This window comes from Acartia tonsa, chromosome 8 (genome assembly GCF_053477335.1).
Source record: "Acartia tonsa isolate MP-2025a chromosome 8, ASM5347733v1, whole genome shotgun sequence".
NCBI lineage: Eukaryota > Metazoa > Arthropoda > Copepoda > Calanoida > Acartiidae > Acartia > Acartia tonsa.
The window spans coordinates 12,656,616-12,670,661 of record NC_137267.1 but is presented as its reverse complement, the minus strand read 5'-3'; the positions used below and the strand labels follow the sequence as shown (position 1 = coordinate 12,670,661).

The window sequence follows — 14,046 nt, the reverse complement described above, 5'->3', positions numbered from 1 at the left end:
AGCTACAAGTTTCACTGTATTAGAGTACATGATAATCTAAGGTGAATTTTTAAAAAACCTTTTGGGCATTTTGCCTCACTAAAATAATGAGGCAAAATTATTTCTCAAAATTTTTAGCGAGCCTCACTAATTTTAGTGAGGCAAATAATTTTTATCGAGGCAAAAGTTTTTTAAGAATCCACCTCTTGTGTCAGATCCAAGTAATACTAAATTCATTATTATAATGTGTATTTAGATGCTACAGCGTGGCTAATACAAACAAAATTATAAATAATCAGGGAGGGAGGGGACATTAGACTGTAAACTATACTAATCCCCAAAGTTTTATAAACAAATCCTTTCATTTGTTGGCCCAAAAACTTTGGGTGCTGATTTAAAAAATTTTTAAAAACTAGCAGTAACATTTCAACTAATAATTTTAATCTTAAAAAGGAGTAATTTTGTATGTTATCATTGGGGATGTACAACAATTTATTTATTGTCATATCCCTTAAGATCCCTAAAAATAAGAGACCTCAGCTAACCTTTCTATTTAATCCCTACTTTCAATCCCTCTCTCCTCTCAAAAAAAATGATTTCATCTAATTAGATTGCACTGTTTTTAAATGACTTCAAATATAGCCAACAAAATATGATTAAGAAAGTTATACAACTTTATCTATTGTCATATCAATATCTTTGAAACAATGGCTTAAAATTTTCCTTTTTTTATTATATTTTGTGAGAAATAAAATAATAATATTTTTCCCTTAATTACTAATAGGCTTTATAAAACTGTCATTAAGACTTGAAAATGTATGAAATATGCCAGTATTTCATGATAAAACTAGTAAAACATATTATGCTATGGTGTAAAAAATAAAGGGATTCAATCATGCATAGGTCTCCCTTCTTTTAAAAATTAATAAAACTTGTGAGGGGGGGGGGATAGGTGGTAGAGGCGAGGTGAGGCAAGGCAATATAATGGGGGAAGGGGAAAGTACACTGCAACCATATTCTAAACCAAGACACACACACACACACACACAGCACTCTGTTGATTCACTGAATAATAGGAGAGGTTGGAGAAAAATAACTGAAATGGTATCCACTAATGAAACTAAAGTCACTGTGACATAAATCACAATCTAGGATCACTGCCCTAAACATCACATATTGCTGCACAATTTGGGGCCTGAAAAGGCCTGCAACAATGCCTGAAAAACTCACCTTGGTTGAAAAAAAAAACTTGTGTTATTTTGTGTGTCCCATACGTGTATGTGGCTCTTAGTTGGCTGGCTTGCACCCAGCACTGAGGAGTGAAGAGCACACAGCCTGGCACCACCACACACCACCACAGAGCACCACACACAAGGACCTACAGACCAGGGTGGCCAAAAAAAATTTAAAATCACAAAATTTGCAAGACTTAATATGAAAGAATAAATCTTGATATCTTTATTGTATATTCTATATTAATGTAATAAAAAGACAAAATAGTTGAAAAATTTAAACTTGGAAATTCGTGAAAAATATCTTTAAACTTTTAATAAAATAAACAGAGAAAGACTAAACTACATAACTTTTCATATCTTTATAGATTAATTACTTCCCTTAATTTTCATTTCTAAATAAGCTACTAGTAATTGTGCCTTTAGGGCCCAATTTATTTTGGGAAAACCTGAGATCGGTTATCTTAATGGACAGACAAAACGCCCTACTACTTTTTATAATTATAATTTTTTATGGCTTTAAATATTCATATTAATGGCATTAGGTAGTTTATGTTTAATTCTAAAACAACAAGAATCGTAATTATAAGTGACTGTTTTACATAATAAATCAAGATTGACTTCTTTTTGTATATAAATAATAAATAATGTGTAATAATTTACTAATTCTATGAAAAATAACGTAGAAATAATTTTTGTAACGGGAACCTTATTCTCGAGGCGCCTCCAGTTTTCGAGGCCATATACACACACTTACACACTCACTCACACACACACACACGTCTCTTACGGAGGTCCCTTTACGCTCCTCTCTCCCCCCCCCCCCTGTCCCGGTCCTTTCTATTCATTTAACATAATCCCCTTCTTACTCTCGCCGCCTCTCTAAAACTCCCCCCTTGTACTTATTAATCCAGTTTCCCCCCATGTAAAAATTATTGGATCCTTTTTAAATGAACCCTCTGTAGTCTCTTGTGTGGTATCTATCTATCTTATTTATGTATACACCTCCATAACTTTTATTATAATCTTCCCCGTCCCCTCCCCCCTTCTAACAGCCTTTCTCTTTGTCCTCTCTACCTTACTCTTATTATATCAGACCTCTCTCATTTTTTTCTCTCCCTTCCCCCCCCCCCCTTTGTGTTATATACAATACTGTACATAAATGTATGTATGTCTATCATTATGGATGGACAGATAGATGGATAGATAGAGAGATGGATGGATGGATAGATTGATGGATGGATGTACTAATAGATTATTGGATAGAGAGATGGCTGGATAAATAGATTATTGGATAGAGAGATGGATGGATAGTAGATGGATGGATATATAGATGGATGGATAGATAGGTGGATGAACAGATAGATGGATGCAGAGAAAGATGGATGTACAGATAGATTGTTGGATAGAGAGATGGATGGAGAGATAGATGGATGGAGAGATAGATGGATGGATAGATAGATGGATGGATATATAGATGGATGGATATATAGATGGATGGAGAGAAAGATGGATGGATATATACATAGATGGATGGATATATAGATGGATGGAGAGAAAGATGAATGGATGGATGTACAGATAGATTGTTGGATAGAGAGATGGATAGAGAGATAGATGGATGGATAGATAGATGTATGGATAGATAGATGGATGGATAGATAGATGGATGGATAGATAGATGGATGGATAGATAGATGGATGGAGAGATAGATGGATGGATGGATGTACAGATAGATTGTTGGATAGAGAGATGGATGGAGAGATAGATGGATGGAGAGAAAGATGAATGGATAGATAGATGGATGGATAGATAGATGGATGGATAGAGATGGATCGACACCTTAGATCATGTCTACTTCTCTCTCTGTCTCCCTCACTTTTTCTCTCTCTGTCTCCCTCACTCTCTCTCTCACACTCTCTCCAATACTCTCTCTACTCTTTTGTATAAAAACAGCTGTCCAATTTTTCCCTATCGCCCACTCACACATATCACACCCTCTGTGTCTTTTTATTTGTATATCAGGTTCTAGAAATAAAAGTTTAATATTTTTTATATGTTTATTGTTTAAGTCTTTTAAAGTTGACTATGAACATTTTTGCTGAGGTAGGAGGGGGCCTTTTTTTCTCTAAAAGTCCCCCACGTTGGCATGAATAGAAATATACCCCCCCCCCCGGGGCCCCCCCCCCCCTCCGTTATAAGCATACAATATTTCACTCTCTCTCTCTCTCTGTATATATTAATATCCTGGAAAAAATAAAGAAAAGATTTATATTCTTGGTTTATTTCTTATCAATCATTCACAATACAATAACTTTAGACAATAACAAATTTCAGGAAAACTTCAAATTTTGTTGTTTTATAGATAAATATATAATGTTTAAGTTACTATGCTGAAGAAGTCGAAATAAATTTAATAAGAAAATTATTTTATTTCATAGGCAACTCGGCTCCTATTTCACTCGGAGATAAGGTTTCGTGATTTTTAGTTTTAATTTGTATATATGTTTCTGAAGAATATCACTTAGATGGATGTTTTCTCCCAAACCTTATGTAAAAGTAACAGGATCTTTATCTGTGTGTGACAAAGAATATCACTATCTGCTGAACCAATATGGTGCTTATAACAATGTACTTTGTTGTCCTAGGAATCAGTATTCCAAAAGTCAGACCAATCGGATAATTTTATCATATAAACTTTTTATGTAAAAAGCAACATGTTTAAAATGGACGTAGAACTTTCTGGTAACGATTATAGACCTAACTCCTATAAAAATCATCATACAAAGTTTGAAATCGATAGGACAATGTTAACATGCCTAAATTAACGAAAAGAGCTATTCGTTCCGTACGGACCGAACCTAATTATAGAAAAGCTTTGCTTTTAAAAATAGTAAAGCCGCCACTTATCTAAGTAAACCATGATTACTGTACTTAATATGTATTCCTTTTACCTTATTGTTTTCTAAATAACAATAGCACTTATACAAAATTAATTAATGATACTATTCATGAATGTAAGGTTTGATACCTTCCAGCAATTATTCTATTTACTTTTACTAGCGGCTGTGTACCTAACATCTAGGGTAAGATTGCAAGTTAAATAGCCTTAAAACATCCATAAACTTAAACTTGAAAATTGAAAAGCATAAAACCCCCTTGAGGCTCTTATGAAATTTATAGGTTCAGTGGTAAATTAGGATGGGGTTCTATTGACATAAAGGGAGGGGTAGGGACATAATATAAGAAAAATGATGATCATAGGGTTATAAACTATTGTTAGAACCACAACTTGATCAGAAAAAAAACAATTAGATGAAAAAAATATTTATCAAATGCTTTGCCATAGTCTAAAAGACATTAAAAGCTCTAATTAAGACCAATTCTTCAAAATAACATTTACCAAAATTTTAGTAACTTGAGAAACCCTTGATATACAGACCAATTAAATTATATTTTAGGGGCTCATTGGTAAAGGGAATCTTTACTAACAGTTTCAGCCGGCTCTCTCAAAAAGAATGCGGGAAAATTACATCCGTTTCTAACAGATGTATAGAAATTTAATATTATGCGTAGTTTCGCTACTAACAAGGATGACAACATCCACAAAAGCTACACTCTGAAACGATAGGATAAACGAACATTGACATTTGTAGAGTTTCAGAACTGAATAATCAGAATATGAATATGTATATGAAGGTTGAAACAAAATTGTAAGTAAATTTTTTGTAAAACTGATTAAATACAGGATAATGTTTAAGGACATACTTACATTTTTAGGACTTGATTTTAAAGATTCATAGCTTATAATATTGTACTTGGTTGTCCTTGGAATCAGTATTTAAAGAGTCGGATCAATCGGATAATTATATGACATAAAATTTTGTTGTCAATCAGCTTGTTTTAAAAGAACTTACGGGCTTTCTGGTAAAGAGTTGCTACGCTTTTTAAGTCGTACCTAACTGTTATGGGATTAGCATGCAAAGTTTGAAATCAGTAGGACAATTCTGACCTGTTTAAATTAACGAAAATAGCTAACCGTAATGGACGGACAGATCGACCATAATTATAGAAAAACCTTCGCGTTTAAAAAGTGGCTATAACCTAACTCTGAACTATTTTACAATGCCATGCTATCCTAACATCTTGACTATCCTTGCTATATGATTTATCAGGAAGTTTGAGGTTTTTAACTGTAAGGATCATTCATAATTCAGGGACCTTAAGGGATAAGACATTGGACGATAAAATGATATACAACCCCAATGAAGATAAACACAACTACGCCTTTTATAGATTTGGAGACAACCTTTAAATCTATAAAAAAGTGCCAATGAATAAGAAAATATGGTTATAAAACTTTGGGTACCAGTATAAGAGATAAAATCAATCTTATTAGACGTTCACTCAAAGCCCAAAAATAATGGACTTAAAAGTGTATTAAACTGTATATAAGACATTTGCGAATATATTGATACCATTAATTTGCCTCTTAGATAGAAAAAAGTATGTGTTTTTAATATTTTTCTCTTGCTTCAAATCAAATTTCAAATTTGAGTCACCAAAAATGCTAAACTAATTTTTGCTCTAGAAGAATCAATTTTTGGAGTTAGAAAGTGCTTAATACCTCATTTTAATCGCCTGGCATTGCTTTATAATATACAGGTAATGACTTGGTTGTTTATAGAACAGCTGACTAAAAAATCAAGGTTTTGTGATAAACCTACTTTTGTTGTTGCTCCATAAATGATATTTTTTTCCCCAATTTTTTTGGCTGTAAAGAAGCTTTATATATTCATATAACATCCACCTAAATTTGACTTTTGATTTTTTATTTATAACATCACCAGAGGGAATTGAATTTTGGAAAAAAATATCAATTTATATTTTACACTGCTATGCATTGTTCTTGTTCTTGTTTCTAAAAAAAAATTATATTATAAAAAAGAGAATTATTTAACGCTTCTATAGGTATGTTTATCATTTTTCTAGGCTAAATATAACTATAATTACACCATTTTAAAGTTAGACATCTTAACATATTAACACAATTATTGAATCGGTCTGTATTATTAAGCTGGCAACCCTTAAAACAGCTGCATTTCAATATCCTATTATATATAGTAATTATTATATATAATATATAATATATATAAAGATTACCCCACAAAATGTACATGGGGATGCCCAAATTTAGATATTTCAATTCCCCCCCCCCCCTTCCCCCCCAAATCAAAAAGCTTGGACGTCCTTGATTAAGTAAGCTCATTTAAAACATACTGAAATCAATTTGTGTACAACAATTATCCTATTTAGTTTTTTAGTAGTGAAGCTACTCTATTATTCAAAATATTTGTCCGTCCATTGTCTGTCCATTCATCTGTATGTCTGTTCATTGGTATGTCTGTCTGTCTGAGACAGAAAGGGGAAAACGATATTTTCTTGGCTTCTATAAAAGATAGAAGGCTGAAATTTTCATGGATTGAATATTCTCTCTCTCTATCAATACTCCATATTTTCATCAAGTTTCATTAGGATTTGCCAAAAAACTGGGGTGGGCTATATCAATTCCTACATTTCAAGTTTTCATGATTTTCTCTACTCCTATTCAAGTTAGATGGTTGAAATTAAGGGATTGAATACTTTGATATTTTGCATAATTTTATCAAGTTTTATTGAGATTTACTTATTGGGGTTCTACCTCAAACATAGGAGTCCCAAATGTCGGAGTGGACAAATGCAGGAGTCCCAAACATCGGAGTGGACAAACGTAAGAATGGGACAAACGTCAGAGTGGACAAACATCAAGGGGGACAAACATTGGAGTGGAAAACATTGGAGTAAACATTGCTTAAATAAAACCTAGGAATGTCTACTATTTTAATAATATTACAATTTTGAAATTTTTTATACCCTTGTCTACAAAATAATGACTATGGCTGCAGCGCTCAGCCCCCTAGCCTATATCCTAACCTAACCTAACTAAGAAAAGTAACGGGACGAAAGTAGGGGAGGCTGTGTTTGTATAAAAAAAATTAAAAATTGAAAAAAAAGTTTGACTCCTGTGTTTGTCCACTCCGATGTTTGTCCCAAAAATCCTGCGTTTGTCCAGTCCAACGTTTGTCCCACTCCTGCGTTTGTTCCACTCTGATGTTTGGGACTCAAGCATTTGTCCCTCCAATGTTTTTCCACTCCTACATTTGGCATGGAACCGATTATTGGTTGGGGTACTAGTTTGATTCCTAGATTTGTAAGTTTTAAGGATTTTCTTTACTCCTATTAAAAAAAATTTAAAAGGCTGGTTTTATACCCCCCATAATATATTAAGGGGGGTGATTACCCCCATCCCTAAAAAAAATTACCCTTTTACAAGCACCTCCCCCTGGATACTCCTGCACTCCCCCTTGTAGTGACTAGGCCAACTTTATGGTCTCTGGTTTCAGGAAGCCCATTCAATTATGAGAAGTTCACATTATAAGAGCACTCTTATAGCATCCTCTCTATTAGCATTACATGTGTAATGCATTATAGACAGACAGATAGATATTGTGAGGGATCCTACACTTTATAACACCTTGTTTTGCATGGTAAAAATTGTTCCAATAGTTCTTGATATTGATATTTTATTTAAAAATTACAATAACTTGAATATAATGATGTTTAAAAAATGCTGAAATTATAGTTATATTTAGACTTGAAAAATGATTAACATACCTATAGAAGCATTAAATAATTCTCTTTTTAATTATAAAAATATTTTTTAGAAACGAGAACAATGCATAGCAGTGTAAAATATAAATTGATATTTTTTTCAAAATTCCAAAACTATCCAGGGTCCTATAAGAAGCATCCATAAAACACAGAACTCAATAGGTACTGTAATGGTCGAAATCTTAAGCTGAAGACAAAAAAGATTACTACTTTATATAATAGGATAATGAAATGCAGCTGTTTTAAGAGTTGCCAGCTTAATAATACAGACCGATTCAATAATTGTGTTAATATGTTATGATGTCTAACTTTAAAATGGTGTAATTATAGTTATATTTAACCTAGAAAAATGATAAACATACCTATAGAAGCGTTAAATAATTCTCTTTTTTATAATATAAATTTTTTTTAGAAACAAGAACAAGAACAATGCATAGCAGTGTAAAATATAAATTGATATTTTTTTCCAAAATTCAATTCCCTCTGGTGATGTTATAAATAAAATATCAAAAGTCAAATTTAGGTGGATGTTATATGAATATATAAAGCTTCTTTACAGCCAAAAAAATTGGGGAAAAAAAATATTATTTATGGAGCAACAACAAAAGTGGGTTTATCACAAAACCTCGATTTTTTAGTCAGCTGTTCCATAAAAAACCAAGTCATTACCTGTATATTATAAAGCAATGCCAGGCGATTAAAATGAGGTATTAAGCACTTTCTAACTCCAAAAATTGATTCTTCTAGAGCAAAAATTAGTTTAGCATTTTTGGTGACTCAAATTTGAAATTTGATTTGTAGCAAGAGAAAAAAATTAAAAAAAACATACTTTTTTCTATCTAAGAGGCAAATTAATGGTATCAATATATTCGCAAATGTCTTATATACAGTTTAATACACTTTTAAGTCCATTATTTTTGGGCTTTGAGTGAACGTCGAATAAGATTGATTTTATCTCATAAATTACAGTCCAATATCCCTTTCCACCCTGATTCTATTCAATTGAGCTTGGTACTTTGATTAGTTTTTGGAAAATTTCCAACAACTTATGTTTAATTATTTGTACTAACTGTACAATAATGGATATATTATTACTTGGATCTTACATCAGATGTTCTCTAATAAAGTCAAGGTAAATAATGATTTCCCCCATTCCACCCAATTTATCCCTTGCCCTTCCCTCCTACTTGATGATCGAACTTCAATTAGGTCCATTTTAGCAACCAACATTGATGACAATTTTCCCCTTGATATAATATCCACGTATATTTTACATCCATTTGTATAATACATTATTTTTTTCAATGTAATGCCTGTATTTGCACTAAAACATCAAAATTCCTATAAACAAATGCAGTTACGTTTAATATTTAAAAAGCTGTTTGAAGTTATAAGGAAACTTACATAAAAAAAAAAAACAGAAAATGTAAGAGAGAAAAGGGAGGGGATTAATTTAGTCCAAACTTTTGAACATAAATGTACATTTGTTTGTTTATGTACACAAAAGTGAGGAAATGAAAGAGAGAAAAATTGTGTACTAGGACCGTACGGGAGTGTTTTGTTCGCCATATCCCGATTAATACATATTTGTTGATCAGAATGTGGCTCTAAGGTCGCACTCTTTGAGTTTTTCTGCGTAAATTTATTCTTTTTTTTACAATAGTTTATAGGAGGGTTAGTAATTTTGATGATAATTACTGTCATCAGATAGAAGAACTGAAATATAAAAATATATGGCAGATTTGATACGATTTATTTTGATTTTTAATTTCATTCGATCTACCACTCACTTTGTACTTTTTGTTTTCTATTTGCAGAAGTTTTGCCATTTGGTATTTTAATGGACTTCGCTACTATTCACCTTAAACGTTCTCGTCAGACTTCTTGTACAAAATTTATTCAGAATTTTGTGGAAAGTTTACCTCTGCGTTTTATATTCTAGAAAATGTTATATATTAAAATTGTCGATTTACCTAGGCAATTACAAATAAATTTTAGATGTACCCTTTAATGAAGTGTAGTTAACTGGTTTATTTATGTATAAGAATGTCTAACTACAATTTCTCCATGGCATAATGATTCCTGTAGCAGTTAGGTATAATCAGAAAGTTCCTTATTGTTATTTAGTTAACAATATCGTTAACATATAGTTATCTATAGAAAAAATGTATAAGTATAAGTTATTAATCTAGATAACAACCGGGATCCAGTGTTAGGGGCCCTTTTCGTCTGCTAACAAATTTCTTTCTGCTCTTTTGTAGCGACTTGGCTGTGTTTATATTTCCAACACCATTGGCTAATATTTAAAGACCCAATTGAAAGTCGACACAGGGTTTTACGGGCTGGGGAAAAGTTTTTTAACATTCCCCCCCCCCCCCCCTATTGTTTTACTTTAATGTCTATTGTTTAAGTATCCATCTATACTTACACATTTATTATTTAATTTATATTAGATAGTTTCTATCGAAATTTATTTACAACCTTGATATTAACTAACCTAAGCTTGTAAAAAAGATACTTCTTCTATGGTCAAAAACAGCAGATTATCAGTGCAGAAAAAGATAGAAATTGTACTGTGTCGACTGGGAATCCTTTATTGATGGAACTAAACTAACTTTGTTAATGGTTACAACAAAATTCACAAACTTTGGCAAAAGAAAGAAGTTGAGTAGCCATGTAATGTGACAAATTTTTAATCAACTAGTATTAAATATTGTACTAGTGACTCCGCCCCTAAAGGCCTCTTGGGGCACGCGAGGGAAGGAGATGATCGACCCTCCACTTTCTAACTCCTGCTGAGCTATTCTTACTGTTTGTTTGTAGTACAGGTGAATATGAGGGAAACCGCGAATAGGTTCAATTGTCAAGAAATTATTTAAAGATTGTCAGAGCTATCAGAGTCTCGCTACTCTACTTCTATGATCTGCTACAAAATAGGTTATCCAATTATTTGTAAGTCATCCATTATGGCCAGAAATCCGATCGAACATTTCCGCTAGATTCGGTTCTGAGCCGTACTGAAAGGTTATGTATCGTAATACAGCGAAATTGCACGAAAATAAAAGGTTTTGGTGGCCCTTGCCTTCGAAAATTGGGGCATATTTATTTAGTACCAAAATTTACATTTTATTATCCGCGGAAACTTTCTATAGTACGATGCAAAAAATATATTTTTTGTTTTTGAGAAACACTATCAAAGTTAAGTTTTTTTTTATTGAAAAGTTACCTAGATTATGAGAAAACAGATCTTCGTAACGTGGAAGCAGTCACATTTTCTATACATCTTTAAAAGAGACAAGTTATTGTATAGTAAGAACATGTTTGTCTGTCTGTTTGTTAACAGCGGAAAATAATTGATTAATAATTTTCAGAGAAATTTAATGTTGGTTTAGGATTTCCAAATTCTGTTCATACCCTTTTGGTGCGTAGATGCTAATGGCAAAGCCATGAGTATTATTATTTACAACAAAAAATTTGAATATGTAAGGTTAGACATAACTGTGAAGTCTTGTACTTGCATGCACGTGCGAGGCATAAGCAACCCTTACTAACCCATTGATAGTCAAGGTAATTTTATTTGGCCTATGAAAAAGTGGGTGTCCCATCGAATAGTGGTTGACATACATTACTCTTGTTGGGAGTGAACAATTTAAAGTCCTCAAGCTCAGGCAGGGTTGGCATTAAAAAACCACTTGGTTTAAACAAAAAAAAAGATTAAAAAAACAAAAAAACAAGGTGGGATGGTTCAAAAAAATATTTTTCAAAGGCCTATCTTTCCAGTTATATCTTTTTATAATGTAAATAATACAGTAAATAAGTGTCAAAAACCTAAATACCTGATATAAAATTCTTTTAATAGTTTAAATCTTGTACTTGGTGATTATATCTAATAGCATACAACAGTAGACTTAGTGAAATAGACATACAGATTTTACCAACCCTGAGCTCAGGAGATTTGAAGGAAGTTAAGATTCTACTTATCAAGCAACTTAAAGCATGCTTTCGTCCATGTTACTTTCATATGAGAGTGCCATTAATTAGGATGGGCGATGTAAGATTGGCCACAATTCTCACAACCAATCTTAGCGTTCATCTGAATCCTAACTTCAGAGAATCAGGGCTACAAACAAACAACAACAACGGTGCAAAAATAATACAATTCCAGATTGTAAATTGACAAAGTGACTTTAAATAAAGCTTATAACTAACACTGACTGTGTTTTGCTTCATCTATAAAAATTTAACAGCAGAGATCTGGGTTAAATATTTATTTACTGAATGGATTTTAACAAATAAAAGAAAAAATAATAATATTAATAATATGACTTAATAACAAATGACAAAATAATAAACTAACTAGTTCTTTTTTTTGTAGGATATGAGCAATGAAAAAAAAACATACAAATGTCCAATGATTTTTATCTTTAAACAATTATGACAACATCCATAAGTAGCGAAGACAAAAAATCATAGATGAAAATATGGAAAATGTTATTTTAAGAGCAGATTTTAAGAGGTATAAAATAATGGTGATTGGCGATTCAAAATTTTCCCAAAAAAAAGGCATTAATCTTAAATAGCTTACGAAAAATATCATATCTCCCATAAGTAAATTATATAGTAGTTTCGCTACAAAAAAAATAGAATTAAAAAGCACAAATAAAAATACAAATAAAAAGCTCCTAAAATTTTGGTTATGAGATGAAATTTAAAAAGCTAAAATATTAAGAGAAAATTATGATTTCTTGAAATATCAATGTGGAAATTTTTACATCAAGATACAATAAACTGTTTTCTAAAAAGAACGACTAATAGTTGATATTTATATGTCCATTGATTGATGTTTAAATTATCATATATGGCTTAAAAGCACAATAAATTAATTTTAAAAAAATTGAATTAAAAATATTGCACAATTTGAGCTTTCAAATTATACCAAATGGAAAGTAAAACCGAATATTTTCAAAAAAAATTTCTTTTGAAATTCTACTTAAATCACTAGGTATGAAGGCTACAATGAAAAAATGTAATTACAAATTAAATCGCTGGGAAAAATTTCTTGATTACAATATTATATGATACAATTAAAAATAAAAAAAAGATACGTATAAACAATTATTTAAGCTAGGGTAACTTTGGTAGCAAGAGAATGTTATTTCCAGCAGCTGTTTGGCCGCCACTGCCGCCAGGATTAGCTGCTGCGGCTGCTGATAGAATAGCAGCAGCTGAGCCGCCAGCATTGCTGGACAGACCAAGGAGAGGGTGGGCCATTAGGTTCGCATGTGGACCAGTTAAACCTGAAAAAAAATCTTCTGTCAAATTTACAAACAAGCATATCTTTAATCTTGATGGAAACGACAATGGAAGATAAATTTACATCTCCAATGATAATACCCTATTCATAATTGTTGATAGTTTAGGTGGGAAGCCTATGCATGAAAGAACCTTGGGTAAAGCATAATTTAAAATTAATTGTATGTCCTTGGGTAAAGCATAATTTAAAATTAATTGTATGTCCTCTCCCTCCATGGACAACTATTTGTTTAAAAGGTTTAATCTTCCCTCCAAAAAAATACATAAACACTACATTATCATAACATCCTAAAAGGGAAAATCAAATCGACCTTCGGGATCTTATGGTAGAAAAAAGCAGACATACATAATTCAACCCTATTAGTACCGATAGTTTTAAATTAAATCCTAAACTTCTTATTTAACAAAACTTATACATACATACACAGTACCAGCGTTTCGGAGCCGGAGCCGGGAGCAGCAACATGTATGGTGGAGCCGGAGCTGTATTTTTCGTTAAAAACGGCTCCGGCTCCAGATTAGCTAAAATGATTTTTTAAAGTAATATTATAATTTAGCAACGGTCTATTTCCATACAATAAACTGAAAAACTATTTTGACTTAACAAATTGACACATATCCTTCTACTTTTATATAGCTTTAATCAAATAAAAGCAAAATATTTTATATTATTTATTTTATTTTTTCAAATTCAATTTTAAGGTAGGAGCCGGAGCCGCATCAAAATTAAACGGCTCCGACACGCTGCACAGTACGTAACATACATGCAACAAAGCTGAAAAGTACGAATGTTAAGTTTCTAGTGAGTGC

General features: G+C 32.0%; 2 protein-coding genes across 5 annotated transcripts in view; one reads left to right on the top strand and one right to left on the bottom strand.

The window, feature by feature from the left end:
• LOC145325999 (regulator of G-protein signaling 9-like) overlaps positions 1 to 1,324 on the bottom strand; it is an 84,227-nt gene extending 82,903 nt beyond the window's left edge. For 3 of the 4 annotated variants that reach the window (XM_080169064.1, XM_080169062.1, XM_080169067.1), the window contains exon 1: positions 1,210 to 1,323. The gene's annotated coding sequence lies outside the window, so the exon portion shown is untranslated. Of the gene's footprint in view, positions 1 to 1,209 lie in introns of all 4 variants that reach the window. The other variant, XM_080169066.1, reaches the window with a different exon arrangement.
• Positions 1 to 14,046, top strand: part of barr (non-SMC condensin I complex subunit H) — a 224,848-nt gene that overhangs the window by 155,401 nt on the left and 55,401 nt on the right. The gene's annotated exons all lie outside the window — the stretch shown is intronic.